Genomic DNA, 9,405 nt, shown 5'->3' on the forward strand with positions numbered 1-9,405 from the left:
CGGCCCGTTTGCGGCGCTCCGGCCCGTGCGAGGCGCGCTCCCAGGCCCTGGTCGGGGAGACGGACCCCCGCCGCGGGAACGCCCGTCGCCGAGTCGAGGCCGTGGGCTTGGAATTACGTTCTCGCCGCAGGGCCTGGCCTTCGCCGTCGCCAGTGGAGGCAGGGTTTCGGGGAGCTTGGAAAATCCCTGGTCGGGCCTGTGTCTGCCCTGAGAGGCGGCGTGGTGAGCAGAGAGAGAAGGTGCCAGAGGCTGACAGACACCGCTCGGCTCCTGACGTTGTCCCCTCACGAGCTGTGTGTCGGGACAGTGTGTGCAAGTCTGAGAGTTCCTGTCCTCAGATGGGGACGTGACGGCAGACTCGCCTGTGGGATTGTCCAGAGGAGTAAATAAAACGGTGACGATAGACCGTGGGCGGGGCCTCGGTCCCTGCCGGTTGGATTTATTCCGTTCTCCCGCCTCAGTTTCTTCGTCTGCTTAATGGGGGTAAAGGGGAACACTACCTCCCTTGTGGGGCTTTTACAATGGCAGTGACGTCGAATAGTGTCTCCCTCGTGGGATTGTTACAAGCACTAAATGAGATCATGCGTGTTAACCTTAGCGTGAGACAACACATTACAAACGTTACTTTATAACGGTTCTGACGCCTTACTGTTTCTCATGGTCCACCATGTGTCCAGGGCTTACGCTAGGTGACAGAATTGAAAAATGGAAAGTTTTCGTTCCCCTCTGTCCCCGGGAGCCAGCAGATAACTATAGTAGAATCATGGGTGTGTACCAAGAGGGTACGCGGGGGTAGGGGGACACTAGGCTTGGTTGGTACAGATAATCGCTACAGGTTCTGTCTTTAGGCTTCACCGAATACTTGGCTGTTACTCAGATCACAGTAGGAAGCGGGGAACTCCTAAAAGGATGCTGAAAGTCCCTTGGATTTCTGGGTGATGTATGATAAGCTGGCAACTCCTGGGAGATGTTAGTTGATTTAATGGGAGGTGTACCAATGCCATAATGGGTTCTCCTGTTGCTAATCCAGCCAGTAATCATTTATGGGGCTCTTATTATGAAGCAGGTTCTTTGCCGGGGGCTGGGGACACAGGATGAACATGGAATTCCTTTTTGGTACAAGAGCTCTTGTGGTGTAGTGCCTAAGGCATTTGACTGCTAACCAGAAGGCTGGTGGTTCAAACCCACCAGCCACTCCTTGGAAGGAAGATCGGACGGTCTACTTCTGTAGAGATACCAGCTCGGAAACTCAAGGAGGGGTTTCCAACCTGTGAGTCTGATCTAACTCAATGGCAGTGAGTTTGTTTTTTTTTTTTTTTTTTTTTTTTTTAATTACAGAAGGTGTGTAAACCAGGGCTTTGAACTGGTTCTTCCCAGTTCAGTTATGGCTAATGAGGCAACCCTGAACAGGCCTGAATTTGTGAAATGTGGGTGTTCCTGAATACTAACTGGAATGGAAAACTTACATCTTGGAAGCAGTGGCTCCTGGCTCTAAGATGGTGAAGTGTTGCTTTCCACAGTCCTGGCTTCTGAAAGGGCTTACCATGTCTCACCTAAATCTCCCATTCCAGGCCTTCGACCCATCATTTTTCTATTCTGTTACACCCACATTTTACAAATTTAGGTTTGATTTGATTTCTCTGTATGGTCCATGTCTGAACTGGTTGGAAACAGTTCAGAGCTATGGTGTAAACCTATTGTAACGGAGATCTGTACAAGAGGAGATGATAGCACAGAGAACAACACGTGGATCTGCTAGATAGATGGGTGGACCAGAAAGGGCATTAGATTGCTTTGGCTGTTTGGAGTACAGCTGAGGGGCCAACCTGAAAGAACAGTATACTGATGTTGCAGCACTGAGAGGATTAAATGCAACAACATAAAGTCTGGTACAGAGTAGACATTGCATGCTAGCTCTTTATAACGTGTAGGGTGAACTACAGGACCCTTCTTGACGTAGTCCACTGTGACGTTGTATCAAGTCAATGACATGATTATTAGAGCTCTTTGGCTGCCACGGTGTTGGGTAAATGAGAGAGTGTGAGTCTAGAGCCAGGTAGAACCTTCAAGAAACTGATGCTGAAACCTAAGTGAAATAAAAAGTGCCTGTATTAGGACTTTGGGGGACAGACAGGATAGATTGAGTGGCCAGGACTTGGGGACCAGTTGGATTGTTGGAGGACAGGTTTGGCTTGAGTCCCCCTGGGGTATGTCCTTGCTTCCTGGCAGGGATTGCAGACCAGAAAAGGCGAACTGATGCTCAGGTCTTGGGATGGAGAGATAGACGTTTGGGGGTGCAAGGAACTCTTGAGGGTTGTTGCGGACAGGCTTTTGCTCCAGGTTTGCCACTGGCCTGTGTCTTTGGACAGATCCCTAGCTACCTTTTGGGGAGGTCTTGGGAGGTTTGGACCGGAGTCCAGCTGCTGGAGAGGGCTCCTCTACTCCCGACACTTTGTGACCTATTGCTTCTCCTTGGGAGGGCTCATCTTACTGTCTGGTGTGAACAGGAATGCGACAGCCCCCGAGGGAGGACAGCCTAAGGTGCCAGAAGTTGGATGGAACACGCTGGAGGCCAAACAGTAGCAAATGCAACACACAAGACAAAGGAAAAACAAATTGAGGAAAGTAAGAACCTAACTGGTGGAGCAAAAGTGCAGACTGATGAAATGTCTGAAAATGTGAGCTGTGCTCCTTCCCAAATCCTGAGTGCTGCTTCACCAGCGCGAGACTGGTAGCTGGGGTAACAGAAGCGTCCCGCACGGGGAAGAGCAGTGACTGGAACACGGTGGACCTGGGTGTGAATCCTGGCTTAAGTCTCTGACTGACTCTCTTACTGGAAATGGGGATGATAGTACCCACTTTGCAAGATGACTCTGAAGGTCTATGATGTTTTACGTACGGCAAAGGCTTTTGTATATAGCAGATAATATTTATTTAGCACTTGCTATTATGAAATAACAGCTTTAAATGATTGAGAACCTGATTATGTTTAATCACCTGCTTTACAGAAAGCAGTTGAAGCTATTTCTCGACCACACCCACTGCCGTGGAGTCGATTCTGACTCACAGCGCCCCTAGAGGTCAGAGTAGAACTGTTCGACAGGGTTTCCAAGGCTGTCAGTCTTCATGGAAGCAAAGCCCAAACCACACTCATTGCTGTCCTGTTAATTTGGACTCTCAGTGCCCCTAGAGGATGGAGTAGAACTGCCCCACAGAGTTTCCAAGGCTTTTAATCTTTATGGAAGCCATCTGCTTCATCTTTCTCCCACAGAATGGCTGGTGGGTTCAAACAGCAGCTGAGTGCTTTAACCACTGGCACCACCAGAACTCCTTGTGAGAGGAAATTCTTATATCACTTTGTAATGATTATAAATATGTCTGGAAATTCTTCGCTACACTTTTCTTCGAGAATAAGAAGGTAATTCCTCTCCCTTTGAGTCTGGGCTGAATTTAGTGACCTGCTTCTAAAAAGGAGAAAGTGATGGAAGGGATGGTGTGTGACCGCGGAGACGAGGTCACAAGAGGTACTGCAGCTTCCTCATGGTTCTTTGGATCTGTCCCTTTGAGGAAGCCAGCTGCCTCATAAGGACATTCAAGCAGCCAAATGGAGAGAAGTCCAGGTGGCATGGAATTCAGCTGCCTGCCAGCAGCCATGTGATGGGCTGTCTTGGAAGTGGATCCTGTAAGTCCCAGTCAAGCCTTCAGATGACCACAGCCCTAGCCATGTGTGCAACATCACAAGGGGTCCTAAGCTGGAACCACCCCATGAAGCCCTTGTCAGGTTCCTGACCCTCAGAACTGTGTGAGGTAATAACCATTTCTTATTGCTTTAAGTTGCTGAGTTTTAGGGTGATTATTACCCTGCAGTAGATCACTAATGCACCAGTCAAGTGCTTTATGCTCAGGAATAAAGCCATTTCTTAAGAATTAAGCCACTTCTTAGTCAGTAATGCTCTTTAAGGAATTGCTTATGGTAATAAAATAACTATAAAGATACTTCTCAACTATTTCTTTTCCGTGGAAGATAATTTCTTTTTCTCTCACCTATTTTAAATGTTTTTGTGTCTTTTGCTTAATGTGGAGACCTGCATTTTTCTCATTTATTTGACAAGTGATTTTCTTGCTATACTGTGAGTCTTTGCAAGTCACATTAAATCCTTTTTGGAATAAGGTAACATACAGATACCTTAAAAACATTTTTGGCCTCTTCCTAGGAGGTTTAGTTTTCAGTCTTTCAGAGATCTTTATAAGGCATCTTTAAAGACTCTCCACAATCAGCACCCATGGAAGCAGCAGTCAGGAAGTCAGACGTATTGCACTGTGCAAATCTGCTGCTACTGCTGCTGCTGCTGCAAAAAAAAAAACTCTTTAAAATGTTAAAGAGCATAGATGTCATTTTGAAGACTAAGGTGCATGTAACCCAAAACCAAAAATTAAAAACCAAACTCACTGCTGTCAAGTCAGTCCTGAGTCATAGCAACCCCTCCTTGGGTTTCTGAGGCAGTATCTCTATGGAAGTCTTCCTTCTGAGAAGTGGCTGGTGGATTTGAACTGCCTGCCTTCTGGTTAGCAATCACCTGCTTTACAGACTGAAAGGAGATATTTACAATACATATATCTGACAGAGGACTTGTTTCAGAATGTACAGCTTAATAATAAAAGGACAACCCAATTAAAAAAGTGCACAAGAAATTCTGTGCTATACAAAGAGATACGTAAATTACCATTGAACACAAGTGTTCAACATTATTGGTCGTTAGGGAAATGTGGATTAAAACCACAGGGAGAGACACCACATACCCGTCATAAGGGTTCACACTGAAATGAGTGATGGCACCAGAACTCATAGCAGTGCTGGGGGGATGGAAATGGTATGTGACTGCTTGGAGAAAGATACTGGCAGTGTTTTTTTTTTTTTTTTCCCTTTTATTATTATTATTATTTTATTATTGTGATTTGGGTGAAGATTTACAGAGCAAATTCACTTTCCATATAAGAGTTTACATATACTTTGTTTCATGACATTGACCACAGTTTGCCACAATGCAACAGCTCCCCTCCCACTTCTCCCCATAGTTACCTCTTCCCAGGGTCCATCCCTCCATGGACTCCTGCCCCCTAAGCTGTCTACCTGTGCATAGGCAGCCCTTCTTTCTCAATGATTGTTCTCTCCAAGGAGTGTATCTACCTCAGGTAAAGTTCAACTCATATGCCTGTCTTCTGTTTGGCTGGAAACCACAGGTGTGGGTTCAATTCCAGACCTGAAGGACAGCTAGGGGCCATAGTCTCAGTGGTTTGACCAGGTTCCATCAGACCAGCAAACCTGGTCCCCCCCTTTTTTTTTCTCCAAATGATTTTGAGTTTTGTTCCACATTGTTTTCCCTCTCTATCAAAGATCTGCTACACAGATCCCCTTCCAAGTGGATGACAATGGTAGCCGGGCACCATCTAGTTCTTCTGGTCTCATAGTCATATAGGCTGCAGATCGGATGGTGTACCAGTCACTAGAACTAATTGTTTCCATTAATTTTGGTTTTCTTCATTCTTCTTTGTTCTGGGTGAGGAGAGACCCATCGTTGCATCTAGATGGCAGCTTGCTGCTAGCTTTTAAGATCCCAGTAGCTACTTGCCAAAGGAGGAGGTGGAACAATGGTTTATATAGTATGTTATGCCAATTGAGCTTGATGTCTCCTGCGAATATGGTCCCAAGCCTGCAGGTTCAACTACTCGGTCCCTCTGGGTAGCTGGCTGTGACCAAGCAGTGACCACAACCTTCCCCTTGTCAACTCTACTGTTCACTTGGGAATTCTGATCATTCACATAAACTTATAGGACCATTGTCTGGCAGTGTTTTCTTAAAGTTAATCATACATTTACCTATCACCCTAGGAATTTATCCAGGATAAATAAAATCTGATAGCCACAAAAGACGTGTACAGGAGTGCTCACAGCAGCTTTACTCATGATAGCAAATACTGAACGTACACATGTGTCTCAGCAGGAGAAGGGATAAAACTAGTCAGCAGTTAAAATGGATGAACCACTGTTACCACAGTGATAACAGCTGAATCTCAATGCGCTGGATGAAAAGCTAGACATAAACGGTACCTACTGATGCAACTACTGACCTCTTCCTGTCGGAGCAAAGGAGAGTGACGGGAGCAAAGGAGAGTGACGGGAGCAAAGACTCGAGGAAGCAGTGAGTACTGCACTAATGGCCCACGTGGACCACAGCCTGAGACCAGAAGAAACACATGGCGCCTGGCTACCACTACAGACCGTTCTGACCAGGGACACAATAGAAGGTCTTGGTTAGAACAGGACAAAAATGTAGACCAAAACTGAAATTCATAAAAAAGGCCAAAATTAATGGACTGGTAGAGACTAGAGGAAACCCCAGGACCATTGCCTGGAGGTCGCCTTTCAGCCAAATAATAGATTGGCCTATAAAAGAAACAGTAACACCTATGAGGAATGTACTCCTTTAAACAATCAAGTGTACAAGACCGAACAGTCAACATTTATACAAAAGCAAAGATGAGAAGGCAAAGAGGGGCAGGGAAAGGATGGACGGAAGTGGGGCAGGCGGGGTGGAAATGGTGAGAGGGCTGACCCATGCGCCATTATAGGGGTGGTAACCAGCATCACAAACAATTTGTTTATGACTTGTTGAATGAGTATCTAATTTGCTATGTAAACTTTCACGTAAAACATAAGAAAATATTGAAAGAAGAGTACATATTGTATGCTTTTATTTACAGGAAGTTCTACAATAAGCAGTGCTAATCAGTGGTGACACAGATCTGAGTAGTGGTTGTCAAAGGAGGGTGGGGATTGACTGGAGCAGAGCAGGCGGGAACTTTGATAGAGATACTGGCTGCCTGGGTGGGTGCATTTATCACAGCACGGAGAACCCGAGCAGTTAAAGGCCCACATTTCCCTGTGTGAAACGATACCTGATTCTACTTCATGCACGTTATCCCCCACCCTTGCATCTCAGTGTGGTTGAAGTACTTTGAAGAAATATTACTGGCCTTTTCTGCTCTTTATTTGAACTGTCACTGGTAAAGCAATATTTTCAAATAGTAAAATTTTCTCTAAGAGAGGCTCAGGTGCTCTTTAATGTTTTGAGTGTACTGGGCACTAGTTGAGTGTGTGTGTGTGTGTGTGTGTATACGTATATATGTATATATGTATGTGTGTGTGTGTGTAAATTTTGCCAGAAGTTGAGCCCCTCGGGTTGGAAGGCACTCAAAATACGACTGGTTAAGAGCTGCTTTCTCAAAGTAGAGTCAGCCTTACTGATGTGAAAGGAGTAAAGCTTTTGGAACCTCTATTTACTGATGTGGCATGACTCAATGAGAAGAAAGAGTTGCAAACATCCATTAATAATTGGAACATAGAATGTACAAAGTATGAATATAGGAAAATGGGAAGTTGTCAAAAATGAAAAAATTAAACTCATTGCCGTTTAGTTGGATACGACTCATAGCGACCCCTCCTTGGGTTTCTGAGGCAGTATCTCTACCAAAGTAGATTGCCTAGTCTTCCTTCCAAGGAGTAGGTGGTGGGTTTGAACCACTAGCCTTCTGGTTGTCAGTCAACTGCCTTAGGCACTAGGCTACCAGAGCTTTTGGTTTTATCCTGAAGTACAAGGCTGTCAAGGATAGAAATAATATCTATACACTCACAAGGAAGACCAGTTAATGCTACTATTCAAATTTATGCACAAACCAAAGCCAAAAAACGAGTAAGTTGAAGATTTTTACCAACTTCTACAGTCTGAAATTGACCAAATTTGCAATCAGGATGTATTAATTATTACTGGTGATTGGAATGTGAAAGTTGGAAACAAAGAAGAATCATCAGTAGTTGGAAAATACGACTTTCTTGATAGAAATGATGCTGGAGATGATAGAACTTTGAAAGACCAATGACTTATTCTTTGCAGATACTTTTTTACAACTACATAAACAGTGTATCTATACGTGGACTTTGCCAGATGGAATACACAGTAATCAGATCGTCTACATCTGTGGAAAGAGGAGATGGAAAAGTTCAGTATCTTCAGCCAAAACAAGGCCAGGAGCTGACTGTGGAACAGACCATCAGCTGCTTATATACACGTTCAAGTTGAAGCTGAGTCCATGAGAGCCAAAATATGACCATGATTACATCCCACTGAATTTAGAGACCATCTGAAGAACAGATTTGACATGTTGAACACCAGTGCAAAAAGAGCACGGAGGCGACATCGTCTGACCTCCTCTAACTTCAGAGGAAGAAGACAGAATCACCATCAGCAGCCCAAGGCTTATTCCTATGATGCCACCACCCTTTAGCCTTTACCAATTCTGACGCCAGATGTCTCTCCCATAGCACTCGTACTTCTATGCTGGGTTTGATAATTCATTGCAGTGACCACACAGAACTCACAGACAATACTCAAGATTAAGCGGCTTATTAGGGAAGTAACAGACTACAATCAGGTTCAGGAATGTGCTCAGGATCAGGACAGTCTCCCCTCTGCTGTGCCCTCAGATGCACATCTCTGGCTTTTGGCCCCTTGGCCAGGCCTCTGCCCTGCTTGGTTAAGTGTTACAAAGCTCTTTTAGTGCTGCCAGTAGGTGTGCCCCACTTCATCAGCAAGCCTCCTGCCCAAGGGTACTCACATTTCTTGCTCAGTGGGCCAGGTAAGCCTGCTGCTGTGTTTCGTGTCTCTTGGTTCCACTTTGACTGTCTCTCTGCTGGGTGTCTGTCTCTGCTTGGGTGCCTCTCTGCCGCACATCTCTCTCTCTCTCTGCCGGGCATCTCTGCCAAGGAGCTACTGTGCAGGGATTTTAGATCCAAGGATGCACTCTACTTCATCTCCGGCTCTTCTCTCTTGATGGCAGTGAGATCCCCTCTCTCCCCCTAGGAGGGCTCACTCTAAGCTTGGCATTGTGACAGAACTAACAACATCAGAGTTCTGCACACTTTATTTGCATGGTCTCACCCAGTAATCCTATGGGAGATACAAAGACTCTGGCTAGAAAAGCCATACCAGGTAGTTCACTGCACTGCAATCAGTGACTGGAAACCAGATGGCTTGTGCGATGACTTCAAGAACATCACACATGAAGAAAGCAAAAGGTCATTAAAAACATAGGAAGGGAAGAAAAGACCAAAATGGATGTCAGAAGAGACTCTAAAATTTGCTGTTGAATGGAGAGTAGCTAAAAGAAATGGAAGAAATGACAAGGTAAAAGAGCTGAACAAAATACTTAAAAGAAAACAGCTTGAGAAGACAAAGACAATTATTATAATGAAGTGTACAAACACGTGGAGGTAGAAAACCAAAGGGAAGAACATACTTGACATTTCTCAAGCTGAAAGAACTGAAGAAAGAATTCAAGCCTTGAGTTG

The 9,405-nt window shown here is 45.1% G+C and overlaps 1 protein-coding gene across 1 annotated transcript in view; it reads left to right on the forward strand.

The window, feature by feature from the left end:
- ATXN10 (ataxin 10) overlaps positions 1-9,405 on the forward strand; it is a 222,788-nt gene that overhangs the window by 440 nt on the left and 212,943 nt on the right. The gene's annotated exons all lie outside the window — the stretch shown is intronic.

This window comes from Orycteropus afer, unplaced genomic scaffold (genome assembly GCF_000298275.1).
Source record: "Orycteropus afer afer isolate SDZICR_OR568_19922 unplaced genomic scaffold, OryAfe1.0 scaffold00524, whole genome shotgun sequence".
In the NCBI taxonomy this organism is placed as follows: domain Eukaryota; kingdom Metazoa; phylum Chordata; class Mammalia; order Tubulidentata; family Orycteropodidae; genus Orycteropus; species Orycteropus afer.